Consider the following 22,831-nt stretch of genomic DNA (forward strand, 5'->3'; position numbering starts at 1 on the left):
AGTGTCATAGAAGGAAGAGAATGATCCTTAATGGGTGTTGGGATTTATTATTTAACTGATGCCAATGCATGCCTTTTTAGGATCAAGGAGGTTGGACTAGATGGTCTTTAGGGGTCCCTTCTGACTCTAGAAGTCTTTGATTCTAGTCCTGTTTCTCCATAAAATCTGCTAATGTCTATGAGGCTGGATAGCCATTGGTCAGGAAGGCTTGTATTGTGTCTTCCTTTATGGTAGAAGGGGGTTGGACTGGATGGCCTTTGCGGGTCCCTTCCCACTCTAGGATAATAATGATGATGATGATGATGATGATGATTATTATCATTATTAAAGAGGCTGGGCTGGACGGCCATCAGTCAGGAGGGCCTTGATTATGTCTCCCTTCACAGCAAATGGCAATTGGACGTAATGAGCTTTAGAGGCCCCTTCCAACTTTAGCTCAAAGTGGGGCTTCACTCATCTTGTGAACTCAAATTAAATAATTCTAATTCAATCAGGAGGGGAAAAGGGGACGAGAGGACATGCACAGAAAAAAGAGAACAGGGGATGAAGACATTTCCCCTTTATATGTATATATAAAAAAATAAAATAAAAACCTTATTGTACTAATATTATCATATCCAACATTGGCAAGAATACAAAAACAGTCCGCAATAAGTCCCGGGTCCTTTGGCTACATTTGCCACTTGCATCCCTTTTGGAGGGGAGGGGGGGGGGGGGTCAGGCCTCCATCTGATTTTCTTCAGAAGCATCTGGAAGCTTCATATTTTTCCACAAGAAGTCAACAAACATGGAGCCCTGCAGGAGCCGGTTCAGCCTCTGGAAGTGGCACTCTGTGGAGAAAGAAAACTTTGAATGAGGCTGAAAACAGCATCATGTTTTTGAAGCACAGGCTGGGTAGCCATCTGTCGGGGGGGGGGGGGGGGGGGTTGATGGTGCTTTTCCTACCTGGCCAAAGGAGGTTGGAATGGATGGCCTTTGGGGGGTCTCTTCCAACTCTAGGATTCTATCCTTCTCTTGAGGTTTTTAAGCATAGCGGAATGGGATTATGGCAAAATGGCCATCCTTTGGGAGGGCTTTGATTGTGCCTTCCTGCAGGGAGGGCTTTGATCGTACCTTCCTGCAGGGCAGAAAGAGGTTGGACTGGATGACCATTGGGGGTCTTTTCCAATTATATCGTTATCTGATTCAATGTGTGTGTGTGTTAATAGAAGGGAAACCCTAATGAGCCCAAGAAAAAGCCACTTGCCTGTGTAGGGCAGAAAAGACTCCACTGCTCCCTTGACCCCTTCATACTGCAGGAGTGACTCAGGCTCCTCGTTCTTGAGGAGGATCTCCAGCACTGTCTGAGCTGCAATGCAGTTCCGGGAATTGGTGTTCAACTCCGCAGAGAACTTCAGCACAGCCTCTGGAAGAGGAAACAGAGAGAGTAGTGGGTGGTAAAGGGGTAAATTCCAAAAAAGAGCATTCAAAAAATGGTAAAGCAGCAACAATCGCAGCAATTTAGCAGATCAGAAGCTTCCAGAGCCATCAGCTGAGCCACTGAGCTTCAGCAATTCAGCAGAGTCAAGCTTTAAAAGTTACAAAAGAATTTACTGAAAGAATGACATAATTAGCTAATTAAGTTAGCTAAGAAAGTTAACATAGCTAGTTATCTAACTAACTCGCAGCAGACATCTTGCCTTTCTCCATGCTCACAGGAGAAGAGCCAAAAGTAGAACTCAGGGGCTTGGTATGCCCTCAGAAAAAGAGAAGTAGCAGTCTAACAAGCAAAGTGATAGGTGGAGAGAACAGAGAAACAGATAAAGAGGCCAATGGGCTGAAAGCTTTCCCCTGGCAACCTAACTCATCTGCCCCTCTCAGTCCTTGATTTATTTTATTTATTGTGTCAGAAGTGAATTGAGAATATAGCTATAATGTATTAAAAAACCACAAACAAACAAAGTCCTTATTGAGGACTGCAAGCTTTTACAGGATGTGGTTGAGCTCCAACATGAAGACCAGAAAGAGGAGATGTGGTAAATCTTGAGAATCCAGGCTATCAATCACACTTACATTGGAAGCAGAATCCTAAGAGTGGCTAGTTGTGTCCGCTTTGGTTCACACACCATTCAAGGAACCTTCTTAGCATGAGAACAACCCACCTTTCTGGTCCTTCCGCAGTTTGGTGATGTTTTCCACCAGGCTCTGGTGTCAGTTGGGCTCCTTGAGAATGGCTGATGGGAGACAGGAAAGTAAAACATGCCAGTCAAGAGTACAATAGGGATAGGATTCTATGGAGCCACTTGTGAGGAAGGTGGAAACCAAAAGCATGGTAAGGAAGAAGAAATCCTCCCAAGGTGGGATGGCTGTCTGTCAGGAGGGCTTAGATTGTGCTTTTCCTGCCTGGCAGAAGGAGACTGAATGGCCCCCGGGGTCTCTTTCAACTCTGTTATTCCATTATTATTATTATTAGTAGTAGTAGTAGCGGTAGTAGTAGTATTCCTGCATGTACAGGAAGGACTGTGGAGTTTCTTCTAACTCTGGGATTCCATCATCATCATCACCATCATTCCTGTATGGACTGGATGGCCCTCAGGGTGTCTTCCAACTCTAGGATTCTATTATTATTATTATTATTAACAATGAGAAAGGCGCGATAGAAATGAAGTAAATAAATAAATTCCTGTATGGATTGGATCTGCCCTGAGTCCCCTCAGGGAGATAGGGCAGAATATAAATAAAGTGTTATTATTTATTATTATTCCCCTTGGGATCTCCTCCAACTCTGGCATTGCATTGTTATTATTCTTGCATAGACTGGATGACCCTCTCTTTCAAATTGGGGATTCTATGATTTATAAGTTGCTTACCTGTAACTGTAGTTTCCTGAGTAGTCACCTGTGAATTCGTACATTTGGTACTTATGCCCCTGCGCAGTACAGCTTTCGGAACCTTCTAGAAGATAAAATAACAATTTAGACCCCAGCTAGCCCCGCCCATCTCCCTCAAGTATAAGTAGCCCATGGGCGGGGCTAGCCAGCAGTTCTCTTCCGCCGCAAAGCAGCCAGAAGGCGTGGCATGTACTCGAGGGGAGGATGGGTGGGTATGTACGAATTCACAGGTGACTACTCAAGAAACTACAATTACAGGTAAGCAACTTATAATTTCCTGTTGTAGTCACTGTGAATTGTACATTTGGTAGATTAGCGAGCTACTGACCATGGATGGTGGGCGTCATGCCATCGCTCAAAACAAGACTGTCCTGCTAAATTGTGCGTCCCATCTTGAAACTACATCCAATTTATAATGGGTCACGAAAGAGAGGGGTGAAGACCAAATGGCTGCATGGCAAATAGCGTCCAAGGGAACGCCCCTCCAGAAGGCTGCCGACGTAGCAACCAACCTTGTAGAATGACCTCTCATGGGAAGGGGCAAGTCTTTGCCAGCCAGGCGATAACACAACTGAATTGTAGATACAATCCAGGAGGATAGTCTCTGAGACGAAACAGGAAGGCCCAAAACATCCGCCCGGTATTTAACAAACAATTTAGGGGTTTTCCTAAAAGGAGTTGTCCTATCCACATAAAAGGCTAAAGCTCTGCGGTCATCGAGCAAATGCAAACCCCTCTCCAGGGAAGTGGAGGGATTCTGGAAGAAGGAAGGTAGTATCAAGTCTTGAGAGATATGAAACTTCGTAGACACCTTAGGCAGGAAAGCTATATCAGTCCTCAACACTGCCTTATCCCTATGAAATGTAAGGTATGGTGGGTCCGCCCTAAGGGCACACAATTCACTAACCCTCCTCACCGATGTGATGGCGATTAGAAAGGCCGTTTTCCACGATAGGCAAAAAAGACGCCAATGCTAAGGGTTCAAATGGAGCCTTCATTAATGAGCTAAGCACAAGCTCCAAGCTCCAAGCTCCATGATGGGGCAACAGGAGTTACTGGGAGTCTGGTATTCATAAGTCCTCTTAAAAATGTCTTAACCAGAGTATCCAGGAAACAGGAGGGGAGGCCACATTTCCTTCGAAACCACAAAATGGCAGCCAGATAACACTTTAACGATGGAAACGATAAACCCGCGTCCAACAGCAACACTAGGAAATCTAACACTAGGGAGATGGGAGCGGTGTCAGGATCTACTCCCCGTTCCCTGGCAAAAGAGGAAAATCGTGACCACTTATAGAGGTAGGAATGTTTTGTAGATGGCCCGTGAGCCGCCTCAATAATCCGAAGTACTGAGTGAGACAAATCAGAGAATGGGGCTAAGTGGTGGGGAGGATCCGCCAGGCAGTTAGCCTCAGTTTGTGTACCTCTGGATACAACACCTGGCGTCCCTGTGATGTTAATAGGTCTGCCCTGTCCGGCAGGCGGGTGAAGAACCCTCCTGCCATCTGTCATAGGGGCGAGAACCATGGCTGTCTCGGCCACCAAGGTGTCACCAGTATGCAATGGGCGTTGTCCCTCTGGACCTTCGCAATGACCCTCAACAGGAGAGGGAATGGAGGGAAGGCGTAGGTCCTCCGGACTGTCCATGTGTGGAGAAAGGCGTCTCCCAGACACCCTTCCTGAGGCGTGGCACGCATCAATGCACAAAAGAGGGGACACTTCGAATTGAACCGTGTTGCGAACAGATCCAGTTCTGGGGTTCACCATGCTTGGAAGAGTCTTCGAACTTCTTCCGGGTTCAAGGGCCATTCATGATGTGCCATTCAATTAGATGACCCACATGCCAGGAGAGCTGAATCTACTAGCAGACTCCCTGAGCCGGAACCCGTTAGCACATCATGAATGGCCCTCTCCACACAGATATGGGAGTGGTGTATGTATATAGGCTTATTTACTTTGAAAGTATGCTGCCACCATTAGTTTCTTCAAAAGTTGCTTTTGTGATCTTCAAACTTTGAGGCACACTTGAGTCAGGTTTTGATGAACAATAATCAACAAAGTTTATTATTTAGAATGGGTACAAATGCTTCAATATCTTGGCTGTTACAGAAAGTTGTGTCTTAAAGCGTGATGGTTACAAGAATAGTTCTGTTTTAGTTACACAAGAGACTCTCCTTTCTCCCTCCACACAAGAATACTGACAGGATAGTTTGTCTGACAGTAATTCTTAAAGCAGCACAGATAGTCCTAACTTGGATCTATCTTTCTACTTCCCAGCTATCTTCCTAATAGCTGTTAGCTTACTACTAGCTATCCCCGCTAGTAACTCTGGCCAAACTCAGGCCTTTCTCTCTCTCTAACCCTCTCAAAACAAAACAAGAATCCTAACAGGACTGAATCTCTGTCAGAAATTCTTCAGTAGCCCAGATAAACTTAATCTTAGTTCTATCCTGCTACTACCCAGCTATACTCCTAATAGCTGCCAGTTTGCTTTAGCTACCCTGCTGGCAAACTTCTGGCTAGGCCTTTGCCTTTTTCTTCTAACCCTTAACACCAAACTCCTAAACACCCTTTCTCTTCAAACCCCAAATTCCCAACTCTATATCTTAAAACGCTCCTTTTTTCCCTCTCAGTCTCCTAAACTCCACTCCCTTTTTCTCCACCAATCCCGGCCATTCCCTGCTGGCTTCTTGACTAGGACACGCCCCCTGCTCTGAACTACACTAAAATGGCCGCCGAGGCTTCACCATGCCCACATCCTATCTGTATTAAGCTTTCAGGCTTCTCTAGGCCCTCCATCCTGGCTGCTAAACGGTAAGGGTTCTTTATATCTTCAAATTCAATACAGTAACCGTTAGAAACAATAGACAGGACCCAGGAATCTGTGATGATGCTTGCCCACTCACGATAAAAGGGAGTGATTCTGTCCTTCAAAAGGGGAAGTGGCCCAACGGGGCTTTCAGAGTGTAGAGGGATTGAACAATGTGGAAAGGGGATCCCAACCGGGGAATCCACCTGAGGAACTGGAACAGATTCGGGTGCACCGTTCCCAAAATCCCGAGAGAGCATCAAAGGCGCTTCTTGGAGGCGCCTGAGAGTTTAGGCTTCCCTTGGAAGGGTTGCGCCCTGGCCTTTTGAAAGTAAGGGGTCTGATGGCCCTCTTGAAACCTGGACGTCCCAGTAGATCTATTCCTGAAGGGCCCAGAAAAGGAGTTGTTAAAGGGCCTACGATAGGATGCAGACTGTTGCCATCTGGTCTTTGGCTGGTTATACGGCTGCCATGTGTAGCTGAATTTGTAGGCTGATTGCCTAACATCTTGTTTCTGTTTTAAATGGTCATCCGTATTGGGGTTGAACAGCCCTTTTTCGTGAAAGGAGAGGTCTTCAGCTAAAGCCTTCCCCTCTTCTGAAAGGTTAGAGCCCCGTAACCAGGCATGTCTTCTTATGGAAGTGGCAGTGGCAAATAAATTGCCAGCTGTCTCTGCCATATGTTTGGCGAAGTCTTTTTGTAGTTTTGACAACGCCAGAGCCTTGACCTGTAATGCGCTGGGTAGACGCTGTTTGTCTACCAGTATAGACTCAATATACAACAACATTCGGTTCCAAAGAAAAGATTGGTAGCCGCTCATGTATGTCGCATAATGAGCCATACGCGTGAATAAGCTGGCCGAGAAGTAAGCTTTTTTGCCCAGTGTGTCCAGTTTCCTGCCCTCCCTATCAGGGGGGGGGGGAGGGGTGGTCACCAAATTCTTAGGACGCTTGGATTTGGTGACTTCCGCCAAACAGTATTAGCCTTGGGTGGTGCGAACACCCATCTGGCATTAGCCATGTCAATTTTATATAACGAATCCAGCCGCCTAGGAACGGCAGGCACAGCAGAAGGTGACATGTCAACAACTTTCGCTAGCTTTAGTAAGTAAGGCAACATAGGGAGGGCAGAGGAAGAAACCACATTCTGTTCCTCCGACGGGAACATCGAATCCTCCACATGCTCGGAAGGTTTGGGGCAGGTATATCTAAAGCCTTTATCATCCTGTCCACCAAGGCTGCAAACTTGTTAAAATCAGCAGGTAAGTTAGAAGAAACATCCTCACCCCCAGCGTCTGAGACACCTCAGGTGGTTCTGAGCCAGAGTCACTGTCTCTCGGATCGTTATTGTCCTGGTCTGGGACCGTGGGTAAGTCCACCGCAGTTGCTCTTGAAGGAGTAGTGGTGAGGCCCAGCCCAACGGGGGGGGGGGGGGCAGAGTTAGAACTGGCCGAGGCCAATACAGCAGGAGAACTACACAAAACAAGATCAGCACAAGTTGTAGCCCCAACGGGTGCATCTTGGCGATACAGAGGCCGGCCCGCCATAGGCAGTCCTTCCACAGCTGAACAGTTTCCCACACTCGGGGCAGACAGGGCCCGTTGGAGCAGCCCGTGGTGGTGGGGCCTGTGCAGGAGACGGGCCTGCCTGGAGAGGGACCCCCTCCCTTGCCCTGACATTGGGGGGGAGGGGGGCCGCTGCCATGGAGAATGGAACCGGGGCCGGCACGAAGATGAGTTGGCCCGATGGTGCCATCTGCCAGTACCCCTGCGGGGCCATCGATCTCGGCCCATACCCACCCTGGTGGGTTGACGGGGCACAGGAACGGTGGGAGCGTCTCCGGCGTTTGGAACAGGCTGAAGAGGAGGTCGAAGATGAGGAAAACGAAGAGGAGGATGACCGGGAATGTCGACCGCTTCTTGGGGAGCCTCTACTCCTTTGTGAAGGGGATCTGTAATGCCTAGGGCGTTTACTGGGGCGGCATGATCCCCAGCCATTCCTCTGCTGGCCTTGGTAGATGGCCGCGGCTGGTGTTGTGGCCATCATCGGCGGCTCGACAAAACTCTCACCCGGCATATCCGCCGAGGCCGGAGGGAGGCTAGACATCGTCGGCCTCGGAGAGGACGCCTCCAGAGCTGCCCCCAAATGCGCTGCTGCCAGAAGGTGCAGGTTCCAAAGGAGGAGTTGTGGGCGGAGCCACAGAGGCCAGTCTCCCATCTCCCAGTGCGGTATCTCGGCATCCCTCGCGCTCTGGAGGAGACAGAGTTGGCATCACAGGAGTTAACAACATCTCCGGGATCGAGCCCTCAGGCCTCGACAGCGGCGCTCTGATAGCGTCCGCTCCCTCCATAGTTAAGGTAGGTGCCCCCAGAGGCTGGCTTGCCTCTCCTTGCGTTTCCACCATTAAAGGGGGAGGAGTGGGGGCGGTGGAAGAAGAAGAAGAGGAGGTTCCTGCCTTTTTTGAAGCCGCTTTTTTCCCCAGAGCTGGTCGGTGTCCATCTTCTGTGGCCTTGTCATTTGGCTTTTTAGCCTTCTTTTTAGGCAAGGTAGGCACAGCAGGAGGCATCTGTTGCGCCGATGGGGTGGGGGGAAGCAGGGCTCTCTCGTAGAGGGCCGATTTTAGCCTAAGCTCCCGGTTCTTCCTGGTCTGTGGAGTGAAGGCCATACAGACCGACCAGGTCTGGGTGAGGTGACCCTCACTGAGGCAGGCCAAACACAGCGAGTGCCCGTCCGTATCAGGATACGTGTTGGGGCAATTTGCGCACCGTTTGAAAGAGGTGGTAGCCATCATGTTACAACTAATGCGAAGACAAATGGCTCGGGTTAACATAGGCGAAAGCCAAGGCAAGTCAGACAGTCCGGGTCAAACGTAGGCAAACAGAGTCCAAATCATAATTCCAATACCTCAGTCAGTTAACCAGTCCAGTCCAAAAATTCCAATAAATCAGTCAGATAAAGCTCGCAAGGAGAAAAAGGTTCTCAAGCTGCTGACAAGAGCGTGGAAAAGAGAAATGCTGGCTAGCCCCGCCCACGGGCTACTTATACTCGAGGGAGATGGGTGGGGCTAGCTGGGGTCTAAATTGTTATTTTATCTTCTAGAAGGTTCCGAAAGCTATACTGCGCAGGCGCATAAGTACCAAATGTACGATTCACAGTGACTACCCTCCAGAAATCTAGGGTATTGGCTGGTGAGTTTTTCCAACAGTAATGATAATGATAATAATAATAATAATAGCAATACAAATTCTTATTTTTATTCTCATATATTGAATGTTTTATAATAGTGATCTTATGGTCCAGACGCAGGCATGGGCAAACCTGGGTCCTTCTACAGCTGTAAGGAATTGTGGGAGTTGCAGTTCAAAACACCTGGAGGACAGAAGTTGGCTCATGCCTGGCTCCTCAGGTGACCTCTCCTTACCCTTGATGACGCTGAGGACTGTATGGGGCCGCCCCATAGAGAGGGCCAGGGCTAGGGTCTGCGGGTGCCTCTTCTCATGCAGCAGGTTGGACAGCTCTTGCTCCCTAGCAGAACAAGGAGGGAGAAAGGGTCAGGTCACACAGACTTCAGAAAGATCTACTGACACTGACACCCCCCACCCCACATCATGAGAAACACTGTTCAGCAGTAGAACTAACTGTCTTGGAGTTTCCTTCTTTGGAAGCTTTTAAATAGAGGCTGGATGACCATCTGTTGGGGTGCGTGCAGGCCCGTAGCGGGGGGGGGGGGGGGGGGTGTTAGGGGTTCAACCCCCCCCCCCGAAATGTTTCAGATTTTTTTTAAAAGACCTGGTTTACTCATGAATTTTAACTGGTTAACCAAATCCCCATGCTAAGTCTATGAGATGCAAAAAATCAAGAGTCCCTCCAGAATTGCAAGCACTATCTCAAGCAAATATTAGCAATTTATTCACACTGTCATTACTTGCAGCAATAGCCGATGTAGTTGTTCTGGTACAGCTGTACCAGGAGCTCCAACTTTATTTGCTTTGTATTAAATGTTTGATTGCAGTCCTAGGTTTCAGGGACTCTGCAGATAGGTGGCTTCTTTGGTTGCAGTCATAGGGCAAGTCACCTGTCCATCATTGTTAAGTTTTGGTCCCGCTCCTTGCTCAGGGCAATTGGGAAGGGAAGGGAGCCATTTTAGTTAGTCTCAGCAAGGTAAGCTTATGTATAGGATGTGTGCAAGCTTACCCTGTACAAAAGCTTCAACCCTTAAGACCTTCCGGGGGAGAAAGGTCTTAAGAGTCTCCAAAGAATTTCCAGGAAAACAGCCCTAAAGACCAAAGAACTCCAGCTGGAGAACATCTACCTCCTTGCTGGTAGATCCACTCGGCATTCGAGACGCAGTTCAACCCAGTAGCGGAGCCCACATCAGGAAGGGTTAGATTACAGTCAGCCTGGGAGAAGTTAAAACGGGGATTTTCCTTTAAAGAAGAAGTTATTGAAGACAGTTGCCTGTCCTTCGTGGGCAAGATTAGGAATTCACCAGTTGCCTAAAAGCTTGGAATCATTTGCTTAACTTTACTGAAGACAAGAGAAGTTTCTGTTTGATTGTTCATTAATAAAAAACTGTTGTACTTCTCAAGCCATCTAAAGACTGTTTGTGATGGAAACCTCTGAGAACTTCTCTTTAGGCCCCCTGGCTTCCTGCTGGGCAAAGGTTGCACATCCTGTACTAAAGACAATTATTTACAGGCCCAGCATGCGACAGAACAGTAGTGAAGCAACCAAGTTGGAAGGGGGGGGGGGTATGTTGAATGCTCTCATTAAGGAGGCCAGACTTGGTGGAGGTGGTTGACAAGGGCGGAGCTGCAGGCTATTGAAGGCTGCTCTGCCCCCTGTTGTGCTCTTTGCTTCAGCTTGAGCTAGGAGGCAAGTTTTAACCCCCCCCCCGCGAACTTTTCAACCCCCCCCCCCCCAAAATTTCAACCCCTCCCGAAATTTTTTTCTGGCTACGGCCCTGGGTGCGTGTATCTGATTTGTCTGTATTTTTCCTGTATGAAGACATAAGGGGGTTGGACTGGAGGGCTCTTTGAGTCTCTTCAATTCTAGCATTCTAGTCTTTTTATGCAGAGGCTTGATGGCCATCTGTCGGGAGGGCTTTGACTATATTTTCCTGCCTGTCTGAAAGGGGTTGGTCTGGATGCCCTTTGGGGGCCTCTCCAAGTGGAGTCTCCTACTATGGAGGTTTTTGAACTGAGGCTGGATGGCCATCTGTTGGGAGGTCTTTGATTGGGGAGGGGAGCATTTTTCATGTGACACACCAATGAGCTCTGACACATAGTTTGGAAAGCTCTTGATTACGGGAAATCACATTCGCATGAAGGGGATGCACGCATCTCATGCACTGCCAAAGGAAAAAACTCACTTCAGGACCTCTTCCTCCTGCTTCGTTTGCTCCTCTTCAAGCTCTGCTTGAGTGATGTCCTTTCAAAGACAAAGAGACAAAACAAAAAGAAAGAGAAACAGGCCAAATGGGGCAGATGATGCTTTGGGGGAAATGCAGACAGAACACCTGAACCCCCTGGAATCACACTGAAGTTTTGTGGGTTTGACACAGCAGCCAAACTTAGACCTCACACAGTAAAAGAATTTAAAAATGTATGGCACCGAACACTAATTAGTTACAAGTATCCATAGCAGCCTCTTGTCTCTGCCTAATGCAACCACTGCTCCCTATTTACAGTGCACTTATCTCTTCATGCATTAATTAAGGTGCAGAGCCATTATTCACTCCCACAGATGAAAGGGGAAATGTTGACTTCTCTCCAAAATCAGAATCTCCTCAAAACAGCGTGGGAAGCAACTCTGCTTGAAATGGCTTTTAAAACTTTTTTTCAACAATGGATTTTAGTATAATGTTTAAGAGCATTTCAAATAATTTTTTTTAAATTCCTTCTTTTGTATCATGTTAATTGGCTTTTCTTCATTCCCTTGGGTAGCCCTTGTGGGACATGGGAAGTGACACAAAAAGCATGAAATAATAATACCCTCAATAATAATAATAATAATAATAATAATAATAATAGGGGTCATTATTATTTCATGGGATATAAATTTATTATTATTATTATCATCATCATCATTATTGTTATTATATTGTACTGTGAGGACAAATTGCAATATTATTATTGTTATTTCATGGGATATAAATATAAAAATATGATTATTATTACTATTACTTATTACTACTAGTACTATACTGTGGAGAGCAAACTGCATTATTATTCTTATAATTATTAAGATTATTATTTCATAAGATAACAATAATAATAAATAAGTATTTATATCCTGTTTCTTTTCCCCCAAAGGAGAGACAAACCAGCTAACATTAAAAGTTATACAAGATGTACATTAAAGCCAAAAAAGCATAAACAAGTTAAAATACAATTAAACCCAGGACGACAACAACAACCCAATTCCCAAAATATATTCTGAAAATTTGTATCAAATAAGAAGCACCGGAACCCAATTAAACCTCTTGAGGTGTTCCATCTAAATCAGTGGTTCTCAACCTGTGGGTCCCCAGGTGTTTTGGCCTACAACTCCCAGAAATCCTAGCCAATTTACCAGCTGTGAGGATTTCTGGAAGGTGAAGGCCAAAACATCTGGGGACCCACAGGTTGAAAACTACTGACCTAAATGAAGCAGGCTGAATCTATGAAAACTCATGTTACAAACACCTTTCTTTTGGTTTGCTGCAATTTCAATAGGTTTCTATAGTCTTCCAGAGATATAGTCCAATGCTCAAAACATTAATACTTCTGAAAACTGTGGATTAACCAACTCATTTTAAAGGGCTTTGTAAATCTGATCAGGCACTTATCTCAAACAGAACATGTTAACAATGCCATAGTTAGTGGTGGAGCACCAACTCCGTTCGATCCCTTTTCTTCTTCATCTTGTTTCTTTATAACTTCTGGCAAATATTCCTACAATATTTTAACTTACCCAAAAATATCACACACACACACACACAAATATATATACATACAAAAGGTGCCTTAAAAACACACACACACACACACACACATATGTATACACACAAATACATACACATATACGGGGTGTGTGTGTGTGTGTGTGTGTATATATACATACATACACATACACACACACATATATATATACATACATTCACACCACACATACACACACACATATAATGCTGCACTCTGCTACAGAGGCCAAATGTCCCTACAATATTTTAACTTACCGTAAAAACCGGCATACTAGATGACTTTCTAAACCAAGAAAGTCATCTTAAAAGTGGGGGGTCGTCTTGTGTGCCTGCTATAAGTTTCACCACTTGAGGATGCCGAGAGCGAGGGATGCGAGCAGCCATTAGAGGCCAAAGGGAGCCTGCTGGTATCGCAGCTCAGCTGGCCACCACTCCCGGCAGACCTGCCGATCCTCCTCCTCCCCCCTCGCCACCCCCAAGCAGCGCACCCTGTTGCTCTTGCCCCTGCACAAGCTCAGCTGGCCACCACCCTCGGCAGGCCTGCCGCTCCTGCTCCTGCTCCTCTTCCCCGTCCTCTTCCTGGAGGAAAAAAGGGCAGAAGAGGCTGCCCTCCACCCCCCAAGCAGCAAAGCCTCCCATTTCCGGCCAGCTCAGGCCTCTTCCTCCCTCTCCTCTCCTTCCTCAAACAGTGCAGCCAGACAGGCAGGCTACTCAAGAAGAGTCAAAACAAAGGCACCTCCGAGAAAGTCCTGCTGGAGAAACTTCTTTCTCCTGATCCATCTTCCCTCTTTGGGGTTTCTTTCCTTTCTCTTTGCTCAGCTTTTCCATTCTTTCAGCAGCTAAGTTTAAAAAGTTTTAAAAGCCTGCAAAGGGAGGAAGAAAAAGGTATCTTTCCCCCCGTTTTGTTTCATTTCTGCAGCCAAGAGCTAGGTAGCCTCTGCAAGGGCGAGCTTGTCTTAAAGGGGAATTGCCAGTGAGAGGGGCGAGCTAGTCTTAAAGGGGAATGCCCTCCAAAAAAACTGCCACAGATTCAGTGCCATGGAGTCACAGCAGTTGTAATTTTACAAGGTCCTTAGCCTTCCCTGTTTAAGAGAGCCAGTACCATACCAAACTACAAGTCCCAGTTTTCTATCAGATTGTTTTTAATTTCAACTCTCACAATTCCTAACACCAGGCATAGGCAAAGTTTGCCCATGCCTGGTAGAGAAGCATCCTACATTTCTTCAGGGTACATCAATAGTACTGTAGAAAAACACAAAAGGTTCAGTTCTGTTGAGCACAAACTCACATCACCATGGTATCGAGCTGCTTTTAGCAGGGTCTCCTTGAGAGAGAGAGACCCGAGGATCGCGCCTAAAGGGCTCTGGGTCCCTTGGTGAGGCCAGCGAGAGCCAATCCAAAGAATAAAAATATTATAAATAATAATGCCTCATCCAAGTGGAAGAAGTTTCTTTTCAGCAACCGAGGTTTATTGTGATTCAGCTGAGATCAGATGCATTACAGGAATCATTCCACTGCAAGCATGGTTTTACTGAGTTTTACAGGCATTTTTATAGTGTACAGACAAAGGAAACATTTTCAAAAATCCCGCCCGCCCTCTGCTGGCCGGCTTTGCTCTGATTGGCTGGCCGCGGAACAGCTGGGAGGAGGCTTGGCGGCCCGCCTCGGCTCTCAGCCAATCAGAACGTTCCTGCGCCTCGGGAGGGCCAATGGGCGCCCTCTGCTCGCTTCTGAGTTTGGACCAATCAGGAGCGAGGAGGGCGGGACGGCCGCAGACAAAGGGGAAAGATGATGGGATTTGGATTTCCTGCTTGCTGGAATGCAGGCTTTGTCTTGGGCGGGAAAAGGGAGATATTTGGTAAACAAAGAGCTTTCCTGTCCTTGATGGGTCTGGCGAGTGATTTGAATGGGCTAGATCGATATCGGACCACCCGGAGGGTCAACAATATCTGGGTGAATTAATCAGTCTCTTCTTCCTAAGTTTCTGTTGACCCTTCCCTGGCTTACTGTCTGCTCTGAAAGTATGCAAGGAGAAGGGATCAATCACGGGCCCATGCAAATGTAAATATGAACCATTTTTAGGAGGACAAAGGGTTTCCTCCCTGTTGCAGTAATCCTTAGGTCACATTCCTTTTGAGGCAAGGGTCAAAGAGGGGAAGTAGGGAAGGGGAACCAAAGTACATTTCATTCCATTACATACATTTCATATATCTCATACATTTCATAAGGCAATCCCATCCCCATCCCCAGCAATGGTTTATTACAATATTGGATCTTTATTATAACGCAAACTGGAGATCTCATAGTCCTTTGGCAAAGGTGCGTGGAAACGGAGGCTGCTTGCATTTCAAGGCAAGCACCAGAAGGAAGTTCGTGGCCAAAAACAGTTCAGAGAGTCAATAAGAAAAGGCAGAAGTCCAGTGATAGGCGCTGGGTTGATCAACAACAGAATCCATCACTCAGCCCTTGGGGAACTATAAATACTTGGGAGGGGGGGAAAGATGCTCGGCATCAATTCCTCCCTTCGAGGCTGGAAAATGCTCATGCTCATTTTCCCAAGCCTCGACAATTCTTTAGCACACAGGGCCTCTTTCCAGACAGATTAGATTGTATTCTGTTGATTATTTTGGGGCCCAACTTATGCAACAACAGCAGGGCCCAGCAGGGTGGGAGAGACCAGTGGCAGAGTGTCCTTTGGGTTGGAGTAATAAAGACTGAAGTAAGAAGGTGAAGGCGGTGGAGGCAGGGGATGATGGAGTCTGTGATGACAGTCAGCATGGAGCACTCAGGGGTCCCGAGTGAGTCCCCAATGGAGAAGGATGGCACATGGTGGAATTCTCCCATCTGGCAGTGGTCCTCAGGCCTCCTGGGGGCGCTGGCTCCTCCCTTGGCACTTGGGGGAGGGAGAAGATGGGGCACAGCCTTGCTACTCCTTCTGGCATGGCGCCTCCTGGTGACCACAGACAGGTCTGGCTCTCCATCATCACAGAGACTCAGGGGTAGTGTCTAGGACAGTCAGAAAGAAGGTTTACAGCCCCCCACCCCCCCTTCCCAGCCCAAGGGTAGTTAGTAGGGAAACAAAGGGAAAACTTCCATACCTAGTGAGGACTTCAGTGGTCTCCTTTGGGCCATTCCTCTGCACAGCTTCTGGAACGGGCAGGGCCTCCTTCCTTTATGGCAGTTGCTGTGGGATCCTGGTTGCTCCTCCTGCGATGGCATTCCCCCGTGGGGGCTCAGATCAGCCTCTAGGAGGGGCTGTCTCTTCTGGGCGGCATGGGGTCTGGTCCTGCTCTCCTAGGATCTTCCTGTGCCATCTGGGTTCCAGCCGCCACACAGGAAAAGTCCACAGACCTCCCATTGTTCACCTCACCCAGGTAGTTGTCCTCACCGGCAGGAGTGGATTATGGGTCCCACAGTTCAATCTGATGTCTGGTGGTCTCTTCACTGCGCAGAGGGGACCCCTGGACCTCGATGTCCTTCTCATATTTAAGGCAGTTAATGGGATAATCTAAACATACACATACATGCGCTCAGGGAAAGGGGGGGGAAGGGCCAGGAAGGAAAAAAAGCATCAGAGGGACTGTGTATGTGAGAGAGAGACTTAACCATAGATGTGGGTGAAATGTCAGGAGGGAATGCTTCTGGAACATCCCTTCCTTTGGTTTGAGAAGAAGGAGGTAAGAGGGAGCAGCAGGATTTCTCTGGGAGATAGAGGAAAGAATTCACAGAATACTGGCTTCTTAGAAGATGGGAGGGGAGGGAGAAGAGAGAGAGAGAAAGAGAAAGAGGATGGGTTTCAGAGACATTTCACAAGCACATGGAACTCTTTGGTGAGGTCTGGTTCTTAGAGAGAAAAGGGGAAAAGCAGAGAGAGAGAGAGAGAGAGAGAGAAAGAAAGAAACCCAGCAAACTTTATTTGGCAAAAGGAAACAGGAAAAAAAGGTCCCCTCCTACACCTCCCTTTGTTTGCAAGAGGAGAAAGGGAGGAGGGGTTTGAAAGCAAAAAAAAAGGGGGGGGAGTTGGGGAGTAAAGAGAAAACAAAGGAAAAGGCAGGGACATTGGTGACTGCCTCTGAAAAATGGGTTTTGTAGTTGCACAGAAGAGAAGGGGAGAAGAAGAGAGCTCTTGGGTCAGAGAAACCAGGGCAGAGAGAGAGAGAGACTGACTTTTGCAAGGCAGCTGAGTCACATCAGTGGCAGGGTCTCTCCTGGTGGGGAGAAACACACGAGGCACTGAAGATTTAGCTTTAGAAAGAAAGGGATTTGTAGTAGCTTGGTGAAGAAGGGAATGAGCAATGCCTTCTTCTCCCATCTGAAGGAAGGAAAAGGTGGCACAGGAGAAAGCAGGAGAGGAGGAGAGCAAAGAATTTCCCCAGTGCATTTCCTCAAGGAGCAGAAAAAAATGGAAGGGGCATATAAATGCAGACATATCATAAATAGGGAATAGGGAAATGGAGGGGTTGGAAAGGGGAGGAAGGAGTCAGGGAGATTGGGTAAAGGGAAATGGGAATGGGATGGTAGGGGAACAAGCAATTTTCAAAGGGAGGGGGGGAAAGGTCTGGAGGGGGGGTCTCCTGGAGGAGGGATGGCTTGTGGCCTTCCTTTTTGCATGGTCAAAGTTGGGCACAATCTCCTCCCTCCACCCCCCTTCTGGCACAAGGCAAAAAGGCATGAGTCATAGGCGAGTTCGGTCCACTTGGCTCTCTCACAGCGATCCGACTGCCGTGATGGGGCCATGAAACTCCACCTTCTAAGGGCCTGGTGGGCCACTTCTTCATGCAATTTTTACCATACTGGCCTGCGTCGGCGACGCAACCCCGTTCCATTCCGCCAGTACTCTTCCTAAAGGTGTATCTGATGAAACGGGACGTGTGATCCCAGACCCACAGATGCCCATCTCTCTCTGCGCAGCCCCACAGACCAGTGGTTAATCAGAGAGGCCCCTGCCAACCGCTAACAGGAAAAAAAGACCATCTACTGAATGGTTCCTGGGCAGGAGAGCTCGGGGCGATCAGCACCTGACAGCTAGGCAGTCAAAAGGGGAGGACTCCCTTTCCCACGTAGCTCCCGTCAGGTCCGCAAAAGCGAGCTGAATTGCAAGATCTGGACCTCAGACGCCTAGATGTCCGCCACCCCCAGTCAGGAATTTGTTACCGAGTCCTAGAGAATCCCTCCCCAGTGGGCTAACTCCGAGGCTGGCTTGGGAAATCTAGAACCCCTCCCACCTGACGACCACCGGGGCGACCCACGGTTGCTTTCTCTTACCCGTCCGGACGTTTTCCCCCTTCTGCATCGGTTGCCCTTCTTCCTGGAAGTCCTTTGGCAAAGGCTTCCCTGGCACTCCTTTGTACCAAGAACCCAGGTCAGAGGCTGGGAGGAAATTGGCTGTGGGAGAATTTGTAGTTTTGTCAAAGAAGAAGAGTCCAAATCAAGAGAGGCGCCTCTTTTCCCAAGCTGTTCCTCCCAGCAACCTGGCCCAAGCTCCTGGACCAAGGTGGCTGCTTGAAAATTTAGACTATAATTTAGTTTGGACCTCAAGCAGGAGTCCCTTCATGGTAAAGCCAAATGGTATCAAGCTGCTTTTAGCAGGGTCTCCTTGAGAGAGAGAGACCCGAGGATCGCGCCTAAAGGGCTCTGGGTCCCTTGGTGAGGCCAGCAAGAGCCAATCCAAAGAGTAAAAATATTATAAATAATAATGCCTCATCCAAGTGGAAGAAGTTTCTTTTCAGCAACCGAGGTTTATTGTGATTCAGCTGAGATCAGATGCATTACAGGAATCATTCCACTGCAAGCATGGTTTTACTGAGTTTTACAGGCATTTTTATAGTGTACAGACAAAGGAAACATTTTCAAAAATCTCGCCCGCCCTCTGCTGGCCGGCTTTGCTCTGATTGGCTGGCCGCGGAACAGCTGGGAGGAGGCTTGGCGGCCCGCCTCGGCTCTCAGCCAATCAGAACGTTCCTGCGCCTCGGGAGGGCCAATGAGCACCCTCTGCTCGCTTCTGAGTTTGGACCAATCAGGAGCGAGGAGGGCGGGACGGCCGCAGACAAAGGGGAAAGATGATGGGATTTGGATTTCCTGCTTGCTGGAATGCAGGCTTTGTCTTGGGCGGGAAAAGGGAGATATTTGATAAACAAAGAGCTTTCCTGTCCTTGATGGGTCTGGCGAGTGATTTGAATGGGCTAGATCGATATCGGACCACCCGGAGGGTCAACAATATCTGGGTGAATTAATCAGTCTCTTCTTCCTAAGTTTCTGTTGACCCTTCCCTGGCTTACTGTCTGCTCTGAAAGTATGCAAGGAGAAGGGATCAATCACGGGCCCATGCAAATGTAAATATGAACCATTTTTAGGAGGACAAAGGGTTTCCTCCCTGTTGCAGTAATCCTTAGGTCACATTCCTTTTGAGGCAAGGGTCAAAGAGGGGAAGTAGGGAAGGGGAACCAAAGTACATTTCATTCCATTACATACATTTCATATATCTCATACATTTCATAAGGCAATCCCATCCCCATCCCCAGCAATGGTTTATTACAATATTAGATCTTTATTATAACGCAAACTGGAGATCTCATAGTCCTTTGGCAAAGGAGCGTGGAAACGGAGGCTGCTTGCATTTCAAGGCAAGCACCAGAAGGAAGTTCGTGGCCAAAAACAGTTCAGAGAGTCAATAAGAAAAGGCAGAAGTCCAGTGATGGGTGCTGGGTTGATCAACAACAGAATCCATCGCTCAGCCCTTGGGGAACTATAAATACTTGGGGGGGGGGGGGAAGATGCTCGGCATCAACCAGATATACATCAGGAAAAATAACAGAAATGTTCCAAGATAGTTTAGCTTTTGAGACATATCCGGAACATGTTTTCTTTAATAGCAGGAGAAATTAACTCATTTCCAGCCATGCCAACAATGTGTGTATTAAGTGGGAAAATCATGAACACATAGAATCATAGAATCATAGAATCAAAGAGTTGGAAGAGACCTCCTGGGCCATCCAGTCCAACCCCATTCTGCCAAGAAGCAGGAATATTGCATTCAAATCACCCCTGACAAATGGCCATCCAGCCTCTGCTTAAAAGCTTCCAAAGAAGGAGCCTCCACCACACTCTGGGGCAGAGAGTTCCACTGCTGAACTGCTCTCACAGTCAGGAAGTTCTTCCTCATGTTCAGATGGAATCTTCTTTCTTGTAGTTTGAAGCCATTGCTCCATTGCATCCTAGTCTCCAGGGAGGCAGAAAACAAGCTTGCTCCCTCCTCCTCCCTGTGGCTTCCTCTCACATATTTATACATGGCTATCATATCTCCTCTCAGCCTTCTCTTCTTCAGGCTAAACATGCCCAGCTCCTTAAGCTGCTCCTCATAGGGCTTGTTCTCCAGACCCTTGATCATTTTAGTCGCTCTCCTCTGGACACATTCCAAAAGTTGCATTTAGATCAGGCTTTGGCCCTCCAGGTGTTCTGGATTTCAACTCCCACAATTCCTAACAGCCTACTGGCTGGGTTGCTGTGAGTTTTCCAGACTGTATAGCCATGTTCCAGAAGTTTCCTCTCCTGATGTTTTGCCCAGATCTATGGCAGCCATCCTCGGAGGTTGTGAGGTCTGTTGGAAACTTGGCAATATATCTGTAGAAAGTCCAGGGTGGGAGAAAGAACTCTTGTCTGCTTGAGGCAAGTGGGAATGTTGCCAAGTGGGAATGTTGTTGATTAGCATTGAATGGCCTTGCAGCTTCAAAGCCTGGCTGCTTCCTGCCTGGGGGAATTCTTTGTTGGGAGGTGTTAGCTGGTCCTGATTTTGTATTGTCTGAATTTCCCCTGCTTTTTGAGTTTTGTTTTTTATTTACTGTCCTGATTTTAGAGGGGTTTTTAAAAATACTGGTAGCCAGATTTTGTTCATTTTCATGGTTTCTTCCTTTCTGTTGAAATTGTCCACATACTTGTGGATTTCAATGGCTTTTCTGTGGAGTCTGACATGGTGGTTGTGAGAGTGGTCCAGCATTTCTGTGTTCTCAAATACTGACTGTTAGGAATTGTGGGAGTTGAAGTCCAAAGCACCTGGAGGGCTACAGTTTGCCCATGCCTGATTTAGATCCATCTCAAAAAGGGTATATTCATCAAGCCCTTTGGGCATGACCTTGGAAATACCTGGCTGCAGTGCAAGATCTTCTCAAGTGTTGGGTGGCTTTAAGGCAACTTCTGTCCCCTCAGCTTACCAGTATCTGCTGCATTTCCCTCCCCTGAATTATACTCGAGTCAATACGTTTCTCCAGTTTTTGGTGGTAAAATTAGGTGCCTCGGCTTATATTCGGGTCAGCTTATATTCGAGTATATATGATAACTAGAACTGGATGGCCACCTGTTGGGGGGGCTTGCATTGTGTCTTCCTGCTTGGCAGGAATGGGGTTGGACTGAACGGTCATTGAGGTCCCTTCCAACACTAAGGTTCTATTATTATTGTTATTATTATTTCTGTTATTAAGTAGAACAGGATGGACACCTGTCGGGAGGGCTTGGACATGTGTTTCTGTCTGGCAGAATTAGGGTTAGACTGGATGGCCATTGGAGTCCCTTCCAATTCTAGGTTTCCATTATTGTTGTTGTTGGGGAAAGGACATTGGACCCAGCTCTGGTCTCACCCTAGGCAAGGTAAGATAGAAATTTATAGAACTTTATTATGCTCCATGGACCCACAACTGTTAAATAAATAATAAACATACAGGAGTTTACAGGTGAGGTAAAGGTTTTCTTCTGACGTTAAGTCCAGTCGTGTCCGACTCTGAGGGTTGGCGCTCATCTCCATTTCTAAGCTGAAGAGCTGGATACTTCTTTGATAGTCTTGGATTTGAAATCAAATCTGATGTTTTTAGTTTTTATTTTTATTCGGTGTGTGATGGAAGAGGGGTGGTCTTATACGGCAAGTATATCCCAAACTCTATATTTTAATTGGAAAAGTTGGGAGTCGTCTTATACGCCCAGTCGTCTTATATGCCGAAATATACGGTACACAAAGGATGCCTTCAAACATACATATAAATATATAGCGTTATTGGCTAGGCTGCACTCTGCAATGGAGGCCAAATATTCCTACAATATTTTAACTTACCCAAAAGGTTTCTTAAAACATAAATATGTTTTAACATTGGTTATGGTGCGTTCTGCTATGGAGGCCAAATACTCCTACAATATTTTAAGCTACGTAGAAAATAATAATAATAGAGGATAAATGGATGGATCTGGTTCCCTAAAGAAATTGACAAGGAGCATCGACTGGCCTCATTTGGAAACGGCACCTGTATATTACAATTTCTTAATCGGAAGGAAGGAAAGAAGGAAGGAAGGCAGGGAGGGAGGCTGTTCTAGCGAGGTCTGACGATGAGGACGATGAGGAGGATGAGGAAGAGGATGAAGAAGAGCAGGCAACAGCACATCCAGCCTATGAGGGCTGCCTGGGGGCTGATGAGGTGCGGGGGCTGTACCTTCCAGAGCAAGACCTTTGAGTCGCTGGCCACCGTATTGTCCTTCTTGTTGGCGTCGAGGCCACACACCTTGTCCTTGTGGCCCTCCAATGTCTTCACGCACTCGTTGCTCTTAACCGTCCACAGCTTCAGCAGGCCGTCTGAGCCGCTGGGGAGGAAAAGTACACAGAGACGGTCAGCATGGCTGAACTTGGGGGACTGATCGGCTTCATGTGTCCAAATGCAGTGGCTTGCTGTAGGCGAAGGATGCCAACTTATGTGGCTCTTTCCCCTAACCACCACAGAAAATATATCTCAAAGTATATATCCCAAGGTAATATATTATCTCACAATTGCTAAGGCAATAGCAGAGTCTGAAGCAGATTCTGTCTCTGGAGGTTTTTAAGCAGAGGTTGTATGGCCATATGTCAGGAGGGCTTGGGTGGTGTTGCTTTGCCTAGCAGAAAGGGGTTGCACTAGATTGCCTTTGAGGGTCCCTTCGCCTTCTATGATCCAGAGTCTGGTAAGTCTACTTCCCTGGAGGCTTTTAAGCACAGGCTGGATGGCCATCTTTCAGGAGGGTTTGGATGGTGTTCCTGTGTGGCATAGAGAGGTTTGACTGGATGGTCTCTTCCAACTCTAGGATTCAATATCTTTCTCAATCAAAGCTCATCACATCTATGGTCCTTTATCTGTAGCTAAATAGCCAATTTCTCCCAATTGTAGTCTATTAGATCACT

At 47.3% G+C, this 22,831-nt stretch overlaps 1 pseudogene; it reads right to left on the reverse strand.

Moving 5' to 3' along the window:
- Positions 1-27: 27 nt before the first annotated feature.
- Positions 28-22,831, reverse strand: part of LOC137095562 (transducin beta-like protein 3) — a 59,594-nt pseudogene continuing 36,790 nt past the window's right edge.

The sequence above is a fragment of the Anolis sagrei genome, chromosome Y (genome assembly GCF_037176765.1).
Source record: "Anolis sagrei isolate rAnoSag1 chromosome Y, rAnoSag1.mat, whole genome shotgun sequence".
NCBI lineage: Eukaryota > Metazoa > Chordata > Lepidosauria > Squamata > Dactyloidae > Anolis > Anolis sagrei.